Raw genomic sequence first — 13,799 nt, forward strand, 5'->3', positions numbered from 1 at the left:
TGCTGCCTTCGCGCAGCCCTACTTGGGGGCCGAACATTGTTATTACCCAAGTCCTTACTAGTATTCCATTGTTAGTTGATTAACTTAGCCTACTTGTATGCATTAAGTTATACTTAGCAATACAAATCATTCATATAGGTGTGCGCAGTAACTAAATAGTATATTTGCAATTTATATCAAACATGCATTAACCCAAGAACAGATACACAAATTGGTAACAAAACTTCTCTTTATTAATTTCTTCCTCAGTTACAAACTCGTCTTCACCCTACGCACTTGGCTGTAGGGGTCTGCGCACTCAGCTATGGACTACTAGGCCTCTGCACACTCAGTTGTAGAGCCTTCTCCTACCCTACAACCCAAAGACACACTTAGATATGTAGACTCTTTCTTCTCTCTACTACTTCCTTATCCTTAGTTTTACACTTAGAGCCTCGCCCTATTTATACAATCCCATGGTACGCGGACCATGGGTAGGCCAACATTACATTACAAAATAAGGTGGACAACCCTGTGACTCTATCATACGTTTCATGCCCCGCACCCTCAATTCGCGGAGTCTTTACAACAATATCGGGTCAAAAATTTGGCTTTGAGCCATAAAAAATGCCTTTGGGGGGATTCCATACCCAACAACGATGTACGAAACCATGCTCAAAATTTCACAAAGAGTGGAAATAATGTATGAAACTCTACAGAAAGAGACATAGGAAATAGAGCGATTGCAGCTTCAGTTGTAAGCCACAGAAGAGGCCCTCGAAGAACTAAAGCACAACAACCAAAGTCTTTAAGCGGATAACACTGCATTGAAGATGCTTCTACAACAAGAGAAAGAGGAGAAGGATCATTTGTTACGACAACTGCAAGCTAAGGACGAGGCCTTGGAAAATTTGCAGCATGACCCATGTGAGGTAAAAAGTAGTTCTCCATCTTCATGTATGTTTCTTGATGATGATTTCTTTGTTTTTGAAAATCATACCACAGGAATTGGCTCCAAACTATTGAAGAAAATGGGGTATGAAGGAAAAGGCTTGGGCGTGAATGGAAAAGGCATTGTTAATCCCATCAAAGTAGAAGAATTATCCTGTGAGGCAGGACTTGGGTATTTCAGGAAGGAACTTAGGGAATTTTCCAAGACAGATAGCGAACCACCAACAACAGATGATGAGTAGCCCTCATCAATTCTTTCCAAATCGACAGGGAAGCTAAAAGAGGTTGATTTCCTTTTAGTTTCATCTTCACATAGTATGATCTCTGTTGGAGATGTGGAGATACCAATTATAGGGACAAACATGAGGCTCCTTACGAGGATGATGTACAAGGAGGAAAAAGAACTTGGTGTTAATAACCATGGCATAACTCAACCATTGGATGGTTTGTTGTAGCCTATTCTAATTTCAGAATGGAAATGTGAGGTTATTTTCATGGATTTCATTACAGGATTGTTACAGATCCATTTGGGCACATCTATCCCATCATCCAGATCAGTGTTTTAGGGCTCATCAAACCCTAATTTCAGTTGCTACATGCCCTAAACAAGTCACCCCTTTGAAAGCCTCCTTCCCAGATAGTTTCATGACTTGACGACATCTAGAAATAGCCTCTAGAGGGACCAACGCAGGTAGGCCCATGTAAGGGTCCGCTTCAAAGTAGTTAAGTCCATGCCAGGGTGCTCTACAGAGCACTTAAGCTTCCTTTCACCTATGCTGGGCGAGATTGAGTGAAATTCACATGGGGTTTGGAGAATATGCTTATCTTTTGGAGTCATCTAGAAGGTTCCATCACTTATCAAATCCTATGAGCTCGAAAATGGATGAGGAATGAGTTAAGGTGCATGCTATCTTCTCATCCCTTCCTCCATCGAACTAAGTATGGAAAGCTGTTCAGTGCCACCATTTATGACAAAACCTCCTTCATCTCCCTATAAATTGACCACTCATCTTGTTATAAACATTTTTGGGCCCTGCAACCCCAAGCATGAAATGTCCATAAATCAAGGGCTCCTAAGTCCCTAAAAGTGTTGTTCTAACTCCTAAAGGAACAAGGTCAACAGATTATAGCTTCTCCCAGAAGTTCTCCATGAAAAACTGCTCAGAATTCGTCAAAACAGGATCATTTCAGCTGCTCCACTGGCTAAGTGCGTTGCATCTCACCTAAATACACTGTGTGGTTGCGTTTCATTTCAAAAATCCCTTCTGTGGGGTGCGATGGGCGAGAAATGAAAATGCCAGTGTCATTCCGCGAGGTGGAGAGGCAATGGAAGCTTCCAGAATCTTCTCCTATGACACTTGCCTCATTGAATTCGACCAAGGATGAGTAAGAGACCATCAATATCCAAGTGGAAGCAGGAACTATCAGAGGGAGGACACTAATCAAATCACAAGCTGACTCATCTCCCTTATAGATATCTATATATGGATCCCTCATCCCAGAGATCCAGAGGCTGGAATTTTGCATATTGTAAGGAATTGCTGTAGGTTTCTTGAGACAACATCAGATTGTTGGGTGATCTAAGCTTTGTTTGAGGTGAAGAGGGGCTTCTTTGCTGGGATATTGATGCTGGGTCAGAACAACCGGTTGTAATTCCTCTTGGCTCTTTTCTTGTTTATCAATAAAAGATATTCAAGTTTTCCTCCATGCTTTTGTGTCATTGACGCTTGCTACATTTGTATGGTCAATTTACATCTGATCCTAGATTGTTTATAATTATAGATCCATGTCTTTGTATAGTGCTATGCTTTTGTGATCTTACAGGTACTCCGTGAAGCTGGGCATGCAAGAGAGCAGGTAGCTGAAGACTATCAAAGAAAAGAGGAATCAAATCAGGAGATTAGCGCAAGACAGAGGTTGGTCTTTCTGTTCCTCTCTATCTGTAATTCATAAAGGAAAAATGAAAGTAGCTTTTCTCTGTTTGTTTCTAAGGCAGCTGTCACACCTTAGTGGGATAGAGCAGTTCTATATAGACACTTTTCCTTGTAACAAAATGGCGACTCCGCTGTGGAGATAATTAGTTTGTTTGTTTATCATTATTTGTTGTCTATTTCATAAACTTACAGGTAGCATTCGAACTGCATTTGCCATAACAAATGCAAAGTAGATAACTGCTACTTCAATTCGTCTACTGGATCTGTTTATGATTTAAACAACTGATTCACAAACTATATGATTGCCCTTGTGATAGCTCTTAGATCCTCCTTAGATCTACCCCTGATTGTTGCATTACTAATTGCTTTTTGCTCGGCCAAAACCCAAGAACTGAACTGCAAACTGTGACCCGGAACCCGAACAGAGTCTCGTTTCTGGCCCAGCGCAGGTACTATTCAGAGATTCTGAATTTCAGTGCACTTCCTGAGTGGACAAGCTGCACTGCATTTCAAATTCTCTGTGTTACTGGTGCGCTGATCAGACTAGCTCTGTGCAGTTGTGGCTTCTGTGGTTCATTCTTTCCAGTTATATTCCTGAATTTTGCTGCCTGTGATCAGTATATGTCTATTTGAAACCCCTTTTCCTTGCTGTTATTCACCTCCTTTGTACAAAAGAACTGTAGATGTTTTTGTGGGTTTGTTGAGTCATTTATAGTTATCCTTTGCAAAAGTAGTGTAATCGTACTGTCATCCTTTGATTTGAAACTGTCGCAAGCGTCGATTTCAATCATAGGTAAGAGTTTGATTGTTGTTGATGGTCGATTATCCTGTTACTATTGCTTTTGGTCTGAATTTATAATTTTCTAGTGTCGAGAACAAGTATTCAGTTCAAAATCGTAAAGTGTTGTGATCGTCTCCATTTTTTGATTTTGAAAAGAAACTTGTTTATATTTGTCTCTTAAAAGAAATTCAGATTTGTGCATCAACTTTCTTCTTAGCATTCATATACTAAAGAAAGTCGAAAACAAATACATGCATGTGCATTTGCATATAGACAGTCTGATTGGCTTGATTTAGGAAAGTGCATTTAGAGTGTGCTCTTTTCTCTTTGTGAAAAGATTCCGTCTTTCTTTTCCCTAGTAGCTAGGATTTTCATTGCACAAAGAAGATAAAAAGTTTGTTTATCATCTTAGATTGCATTTTAGGAATTACATCTACATCTCATGGTGAACCTGAAAGGCAAACTTCATAAACAAGATCAACTTAAAATGAATTCAATGAATCTAACAATGCTTTGGAACTTAACGCACAACATTTAGAAGTCTAGGCTAGAGACGTATTACGGCGTCGTAAAGCCTGGTAATTGTTGTTCTCACTGATGGTTGGGTGATTCCTCCACTTTGAGACGATAAGTTCCAGTACGGACTTGTGCTCCCACGTACCATCGAGTATATTTTGGGAGACCCAAATAGGCTTAATCCTTTATCCATAGGAAGCCGTGTCTGCCGCCCTATCGATCGCAATGCACTGAACACAACATTCGGGAAGATTGACTGCCGTACTGTAAAAAGTATTCTGCATTTTTGCGATTGGTTTGGTAATCCCTCTACCTAGATTTCCAAAGCAGTCCCTTTCGTTCCTTTTCAGACTCCTTAATAGAAAAGGTCCATCTGAGCACTTGTCACTTCAGGCTCATTAAAAATCGAAGGAGACTAGAGTCATCTTTTGTTTTTTCTCGACTCTTAAAAATTGAAAAAACAAGTTGTGTCAAAGCGTCTAAAATTCATTTAATTCGGAAACATACTTCCCCTTTATTTTAGTTGATCGAGTAATCTGCAATCGTGGAAGAAAGTCAATTGAAACCCCGTCGTTCACGGAGGCTTACGAGTCAGTCGTCTTTTTTTTCGAAATCGAAGCTAGTACGGACAAAGCGAACTCGTTTAACCGGTTCCAAATCTCCTGTTAAAGTTAGAACAAGTGTTCCAACAACATCAGAAACTCTGGTTACTCCAAACATTTATGGAATCCTTACCTCTACAGAAGAAGTTCAACAGCCACAAAAGGACAATGATACTGATCCTAGTCTGAGAGTAAACACTTGGGTTACCAAACCAGTTCCATTTTCAACCGGTTCGAAGAGTCTTGCTCTTGAAACATCTGTCGCTGCCGATTCCATACCTTCTTCGGCACCAGAAATATTCTACGGACCTGACGGTCTTCCCCTTCCACCTGGTATGATTGCCATAGAAGAGATTGTGGAAGATCCTCCAACTAGTACTCCATCGCAATTTGGAGTCGGGATCACTCTATATCCTTCTTCATTAGAAGTTAGCCTACCGCCAGTGGAAGCTCCTGTAGAATCGCTAGGTAATCTTTTGGATAGACTAGAAATGTCTGAACAGCCGTCAACATCTAGGACTGTGTCATCTGACACAGCGACGACAGAACTCCCTGCTATCACTCCAACAATGTTTGCCGGTATACCCTCTGTCCCGACTAGATCTCAACCGCTAGAAGGAGCCCACTGAAGGGCCATTTCGACAGTATGGTCTGTTCCTGTTTGTTCATCCGAAATAATATCCGGAAACTCTTATGTTGAGTCTCAACAAATTGATCCATTTGGAGGTCAATTTGGGCAGTCTGGCCCCCAAGGGCAAACCATTCCCTTGAGTTCTGGATTACCACCGTATGGGGGGTAGTATACCCTTTCATTATCCCCTCCCGAAGGATATCCATACGGGAGTTCACAACAACATTCGGGTTATACTGGAATTACCTCAAGCGGTTGGGTACCAATACTACCTCAACAACCAAGAGTTGTATATTCAATGCAACAATGCTTACCTATGTCAAATATACCAACTACGCCAGCTATTTTGACGGTGTCGCAAGTTCAAGTTCTGCCTGTTGTATGCCAACCTCAGGTTTCTGAGGTTGTAATGCAACAACCCCTTGACCCTGCAACTCAACCACAATCGCCGACTGGTGGAATGACACAGGTTCAGATGGGTACCACTACCCATCATCTTGGTCAAACTGTTAGTATTGGGCAACAACACATGGCTTCACAACGATGGCTAATGCAATACCAACAACCGCAATTCCAACAAGTATACCAAGGTTCTGAGCAACAAATCTTTGCCAATAGTGGACAGCTGTACATTCAAAATGGTCAAAATCAACCATTTTACAATGGTCATGCCCACCAACCTTACCAAAGCTACCAACATCAAATGCATTATGCTGGTATGCAAATACCAACTGCTCAGGCAATCCCATCTTATCCTGGGTATGCTTCACCTAACCTGAATCAGCAGTTACCCTTTGTGGCAACTTTAGAGTTACCTGATTTAAATCGGTTAACAAACGATCCAATCGCTTACGTCGCTTGGTGGCCAGCGATTCTGCGTAAACTTCCATCAGATATTCCTAAATTTAATGGAAATCCGTGTGAAGATCCATCGAATCATGTGATGACCTTTCATCTATGGTGTTCATCAAACACCCTAAATGATGATTCGATAAGACTTCGCCTCTTTCAGAGAACGTTAACGGGTCCAGCGGCAAAATGGTACATCGAATTGCCTAGAGTTTCGTTCGACAACTTCAGTACCTTAGCCACAACCTTTTTAACCCATTTTCAGTTACCAATAAGGTATGAAACGGGAACAGAACTTCTTACCAACTTCAAACAGACAACGGACACTCACATATCTGATCATATACATGAGTGGCGACGTCGTCGTAGAATGGTAAAAACGTATGTCCCCGATCACCTCCTAGCTGAATGGTTTATCAAGTCATTACTACCTTCCATCACGGAAGATGTGGCAAAGGGGGGAGTCGTAACAGAAGAGCAAGTTATCGCTCGTGCGCAATATTTGGACTTGATTTACACTCAGTCCGGCATGCTCTACGATAAAATACCTAACGCCCCTAGACTGGAATTCTCAATTCCTCCTCCTCCTAAATCAAACAATGACTCTCATGCCGGCGATGGCAGGATTGGCACAACAGACACGAAATCGACAAAGGCTACATCCAAAAAGGCCCGTAAGATTTCAGGTCAAAATGCAAAAGACGAACTTCTTGCCTCGGAAGTAAATGCCGTATCGACAGATAAAGGCAAAGAAACCAAACAACCAGGGGGCAAGAAGAAAGGCAAAGGGAAGAAGAAGAAACAGGAGGAATCATCACCTGAAAAATCTTCTGCAAACCCTCCTGGAGATAGGAAACTAAAATTTCCATGCATGATATGCGATGAGGATCATCGGACCGTAGATTGTCCACACAGAGCTGAGCTTAAAAAATTCTTCAAGAATTCGAAAACCTCCGCAGTGTTAACTGATCTGTTTCCAACTCCAGGAACAAATATGGTTGAGAGTGAAGATTCTTCCCAGTGTCAAGTGCTAATGTTGTCAGTTTCAAAATAGAAAAATGATGCTTTGATATCGACAAGGAACAAAGATTATGGGAATCCACAGCTGTCGAACAACAAGGATAAAGATCAACCTAGTAGTTCGACAACAACTTCAACAGAAGTTGCGCCGCCCATCATTCCTGAATTGACAATAAAACCGCCAAAGGGAGTAGTACACAAGTCGACGTTTAATCCCCGTGCTAGAGCGGCACAACATTATAATATAGTGGAAGATTTGGCCCAATCGCCATCTGCTATGTTGACTCTTGAAGTACTACAGAATTGCCCATCCCAAAGGAAGGCTTTATTATTAGCCATTGGTGGGATAGACCCAAAGGATTCCAATCTTGTATCCTTTGATCATAAAGGATACGATCCTCAATTACCAGCTCAACTGGCTTTCCTTGTTCAAGTGAAAGCCCTCAACAAAACTGTTCATCGAACAATTATTGATGAGGGGGCATCTACATGCATTATGTAGATGAGTTGCTGGAAAACTTTAGGATCTCCAACCTTGTCACTATCTTCGACGCCATTAAAAGAATTCGACGGAAGGACATATACCCCATATGGTATTCTAAGTAACTTGAAAGTTGAACTAGGAGGGAAAACAGTAGAAATAGATGTTGAAGTAATCGACGGAAATCTCTATTACAACATCCTGCTGGGAAGACCATGGATATATGCTATGGCTGCTGTTGTGTCGACCTATTTTAGGAAGATTGCATTTCCCTTTCAAGGAGGGATTACAATCGTCGATCAACAAAACTTCCTACCCAATGGTTCTCAAGTTACAGGAAGCATCCCTATGATACATGGAAGCCCCCATTCGCTTCAAAATATCGGAGTAGGCCTACTAAAAGATCCTATATTAATGGGAACTTTCGCCCTTCCACCTCTAATCAACCTGGCGGAAGTAGCGTCGGTAGGAACCTGCAATATGATATCTTCTAAAAAGATCTCAGAAAACGATATCAACATGGATCATGCAATGGTTTTGCCCCCAAGCCCAACGGAAATATTGTAGCAATCAATGTTCCTAGCATGGGAGGCAAACCCAAATCAACGCTCAACAAGCGTTTGGATAGATAGGTCTAAAGAATATGGTACCCCTTCAGATCCTTGGACGCGAGTGCATGGCACTGACGAAGTAATTGTCCAATCAATGGTAATTGAAGGGACACCATGGAATGATTCCCACCATCGTTCCCTTCTTCCAGATTGTGGAGACGATACTCAAGATGACCTTTATCATCCTTCACTTTTTGATTTTCTATCAAATACTGTAAACACGGTGGATTCCGAGCGAAACTTGTCCAACATTGAAGAGACTATCACCATAAATATCTCGACAAAAACAGATGTTGTAGAGAATATTTATGTTGGCAAATGTTGTTCTCCTTCAGAGCTGGAAATATATAACGCTCTTTTTCGCGAATTCAGAGATGTCTTTGCTTGGTCATAGAATGAAATTCTAGGCATTGACTTGAGTATCGTTGAACACGAAATTAAGATGTATCCAAATGTCAAACCAGTACGACAACGGCTACGGAAAGTGCACCCCAAGAAAGCCGCTGCCATTAAGGCAGAGGTTGAGAAACTTCTCCATGCTGGTTTCATCTACCCGGTTCCTCTAGCCGATTGGGTATCGAATATTGTCCCTGTTATGAAAAAACAAGGAACAATTAGAGTGTGCGTTGATTATAGGGATGTAAATCAATCTTGTCCAAAAGACAACTACCCTACACACTTTATCGACCAGATAATTGACGAATGCGCCGGATGCGAAATCTTTTCATTCATGGATGGATTCTTCGAGTATAATCAAATAAATATCAGCCCACAGGACCAGTCAAAGATTGCATTTATTTGTCTGTGGGGCACATTCGCTTATCGAAAATTACCATTTGGTTTAAAGAACGCAGGGGTGACGTTTCAGAGGGCAATGAATTATGCCTTCCATGACATCAAAAACATCGTTCAACCATACCTCAACGACCTTCTGGTTCATTCACAAAAGCGGACTGATCACCCGCAGCATTTAAGAGCGATATTTCTATGTTGCCGACACTACAAGATATGACTCAATCCACACAAATGTGTATTTTGCATAAGTTTTGGTCGTTTTCTTGGCTTTGTAGTCTCAAAGGACGGGATTCGTCTCGACCCATGTAAGGTTCAGGCAATCATAAATTTTCCTCCACCTTCGAATTTGCTTCAGATTCAGAAACTCCAAGGGAAAGCGAACTTTCTGAGGAGGTTCATTCCAAATTACGCCGAACTTGCTAAAGGTTATACACGTCTTTTGAAAAAGGAAGTGCACCCTTTGTCTGGGATCAGGTTCCGCAAGCTTCCTTTGATGCTTTAAAAGAATCCCTAATGAAAGCATCATTAATGTACGCTCCTAATTATCAAAAAGATTTTAACCTATATCTGGCTGCAGCGGATACGACCATCGCAATGGTTTTAGTTCAAGAAGTCAATGGAATTGAACATCCTATATATTATTTAAGTAAAAACTTAAATGATACAAAAAGCAAATATTCTTACGTTGAAAAGCTATCACTCGCAGCTGTTCAAGTGATACAGAGATTTCGACACTATGTCCTCTTTCGAAAAACTACCATTCTGTCAAATTGCAACCCCATGACATATATCTTGTCACGACATTTGCTGGGGGGCAAATATTCAAAATGGATAGCAATCCTGCAAGAGTTTGATATGGAATTTGTAAAATCCAAGTCAAAGAAAGCTCTAGTTTTCGCAGAATTATTATGCGATCTCCCATCGTCGTCCAACGATGAAACATCCAGTGAAACAATCATGGACGAAAGTTTGTTTCTGATATCTTCAAGCAATGAGTGGTATGGGGATATAATCATTTATCTCCAAACCCAAAAATATAGGCTAAACACCTCCGCTCCGAACAAAAACGTATTCGATACCAAGCAAAAGACTACATGATCGTCAGTGATACACTTTACCGTCATGGTATCGATACAGTTCTGAGAAGGTGCCTCACCCATGAGGAGGCCGAAAAAGTCCTGAATGATTGTCTTTTAGGCCCGTGTGGGGGACATCAATCCGGTTATGCTACAACGCAAAAAATCTTACGAGCAGGATACTTCTGGCCAACAATGTTCAAAGATTGCATAACTGCAGTCAGAAGTTGCCATGCTTGTCACATTTTCGATAGCAAAACCAGAAGACCACCCGCACCTCTACAGCCAATAGTTACTATTGGGCCATTCACCAAATGGGGCATCGATTTCATGACATGTAACCCCACCTCGACTGGGGGGCATGGGTATATCATAGTTGCAGTTGACTATTTTACCAAATGGGCCGAGGCGATGCCTACATTAGATAATACTGGTGAAACAACTGCCCTCTTATTTTTCAATCATGTAGTCGCCAGATTCGGCGTACCACAGGCTATAGTCACAGATCATGGATTGTATTTTCGCAATCACATGATGGTCGAATTAGCTGCCAAACTAGGGTTGTCTCACAACAGCTCTACTCCATATTATCCGCAAGCCAACGGACAAGTTGAAGCAATCAACAAGGTCCTGAAACGTATGCTGCAAAGGATGATTGGAGTTCACAAGAGAAGATGGCACCTAATCTTGTACTCAGCTTTGTGGGCTTACCGAACATCGGTAAGGAATGCAACTAGGTTTACACCTTTCCAACTGGTATATGGCCTGGAAGCAGTCTTACCAATCCAGTGCGAAATCTCGTCTCTCAAACTCGCAATTGATCTCCTCCCCGGAACTTCAGAATAAGAAACTCGTTTCTTGGAATTAATCCAATTGGATGAAACCTGTCGTGATGCCGCTTTGGCTAACGAAGCCCATAAGAAACAAGTCAAGGCGCAGTTCGACAAAAATGTCAAACGCTGTGTCTTCTCAGAAGGTGACTTGGTCTTGCTTTACGACCAAGAATCTGATAAATTGGGAGCAGGTAAATTTAAGTCTTTATGGATGGGCCCATATATTATTAAACGGGTGTTAGCAAAAGGAGCCTACGAGTTAATGGATTATGGCGGAATTCCACTGGCGCAACCTCGTAATGGGTTGTACCTCAAGCGTTACTATGCATAATGGTAACCTGTATGCTTTTGTTATGTTTTTGTTTTTGCTAAAGTGTTTATTTTGGTCAAGTAAATCCACTTTTTACATTTATTGCAGATGTCAAATCTATTGGAGTCATGTGTTGGATATGCCGATGGAGTGAGTCGTAGTCCGCGGAACCTATCTTCCACAGCCTGGGCCATTTTTGATCCAAGTGGCGAGTTAGTAAGTTTCAGAGGGGTATGCATTGGTCGATCAACAAATAACATCGCTGAATATAGCATGTTGATAAAACTTCTCTCTTATGCCATCACACATGGTATACGCCGACTAATTGTCAGGCTAGACTCACAACTCGTAATACTAGAACTCACTGGTATCTATTCTGTCTGAAATCCAGCTATTTATCGCATGTTCCTAAGGGTTAAGATTTTGGAAAGACAATTTGATTTTATTCAATATCAACATATTTCCAGAAACTTAAACACATTAACTGACTCATTGGCAAATTATGTTTTAGATAGACATTTGCAACATTTATAAAAAGAAACATACCATCAATGTTTGCATTTGGATCATGTAACTTAACCAAAATAAAACTTTGAAAATCAAAAATATATATAACTGTTTATGGTTTGCACATAATTTTCTGTAACCAAGACAAAATCGGTCAAGTGACCAAAAAACTCAAAATGCTAGGGGGCACCCTAGTCTAATGATGCTCGTGATAGCAAGTCACAGCCTGTGTGATCATGCGTAAGAGACGAGTCTATCGTCCTGGCACACCAGTAGTATGCCGCTGTAACCTCAGAGGTAGCTCGTCAGTCCTCACATCTGGAATACCAAGAGTGAGGCCCTCAATCTACTCCTGTAATGTTGTGAGAGTCTTGGCCACATCGAGGTCATGAAGGATAGCCCTTCCGACAGCCTCTCCTACTGGGGCGGCAGCTGGTACTCTCAGGCGAGCTACTGGACGAACATGGCCAACATCTGCATGTACACATGAGTTTGATTAAAGTCTTGATAGAATAAAGCACAAACACATTATAAATGAAAAATGATAAACAAGAATATGGTCAAAGATTTTACCAATGGCACCCCACTGTTCGCCATCCGGCAGTACTAAATCTGGATCAGCCCGGAAGTCCATACCAGCATATGGATACTCGGAATAAACCATCTCCTAATGATCAAACCACCTGAACAAGGTATCAGAAAATGAAATCTGAGACTGACCAGCATGCCTAGACATATGGTCAACCCATCTCTGCATATGTGGTTCAATAGGTGAAGGTAAATCGAGTTCAATGTACTGCGGCTGCATCAGTGGTATCTTCTCCAAGGCAAAGGCAGTCAAAATAGAACCATACCCAAAGTTCTTCAACCTCCCACTCTTTATCTTGGTCAATTGTTCTTTCATCACAAGAAGTACTGCGTCGCACCAATTGAACACCTTTGGTTGGAGGCATTCCAAGGCATACTGCATATAAGATCGGTTGGCTACATGAAGAGCCGCACCACCGGCCATCCTACCAAAAGTAAACATAATAGTCCTGAGGGACCTGTCAGTGACATCTCGAATGATGATCTTGCCGTCTTTACTTGGCTGAGATCCTTCTCTGCAGTACCGGCAAACATAATCTCTCACAAAGTCGCCTCCTCGGGCCGAACCTGATAAAGGGATGGGGACACCCCGCCTCGACAAGCCAATCAAGAAATAGATGTCTACTACAGTCAAGGGGATAGATTTGCCCCTGATCTGGAAAACCTGGTTCGTAGGATCCCAAGCATCGAGCAAATACTGCAGTAAGTTGATCTGTTGTCTCATGCTAGAAATGCGGAAAAACTTCAGCAAGCCACAGTTCCGCAGTGCGTTTACTATAACCGGATCATGTAGGGCAAGCATGTCCTCTTCTTCATGGTCGCATTCTCGCCATGTAATGGTCATCTTACTCCAAAGATCTCTAAAAAACAAACAAGAGAAGAGTTAGATCTTGATTTTGGTAAGAAACAGGCAAAATTTCCATCAAAAATTGTGCACAGAATTCCTTCTTTGCGCCCATCGCACCTAGAGTAGTGCTCTGGGTGCATTGCATGTCAGATAGCCTTTAGATAGGCCAACATTCAATGCACCTTTCGATACACAGAGGGTGCACTGAAGGCGGAACGAGTTTTTCAAACCCCAGAGGCTCAGAAAAACTAGGAATCAAGCTTAGAATGTAAAATGGAAAATATGAAATGAAAGAGCTCAGGTTTAGCTCCTACCTGGTCCAGACAGCGCCAAGAATCGTCCACAGAATCTCCCAAAATTAGCTGATGAAAATCAAAGGGGGAAAGCACCTCCAAAGCTCCAACAAACCAAAGTTCAAATGAAATGGTAAAATGAGAGGTAAAAACACTTTTTCATTACTTTTTACGTAGTTCAAAGTAAAATATTAG

This window comes from Pinus tabuliformis, chromosome J, assembly GCF_031772625.1.
Source record: "Pinus tabuliformis cultivar Carrire ecotype Pingquan chromosome J, CPIR1, whole genome shotgun sequence".
NCBI lineage: Eukaryota > Viridiplantae > Streptophyta > Pinopsida > Pinales > Pinaceae > Pinus > Pinus tabuliformis.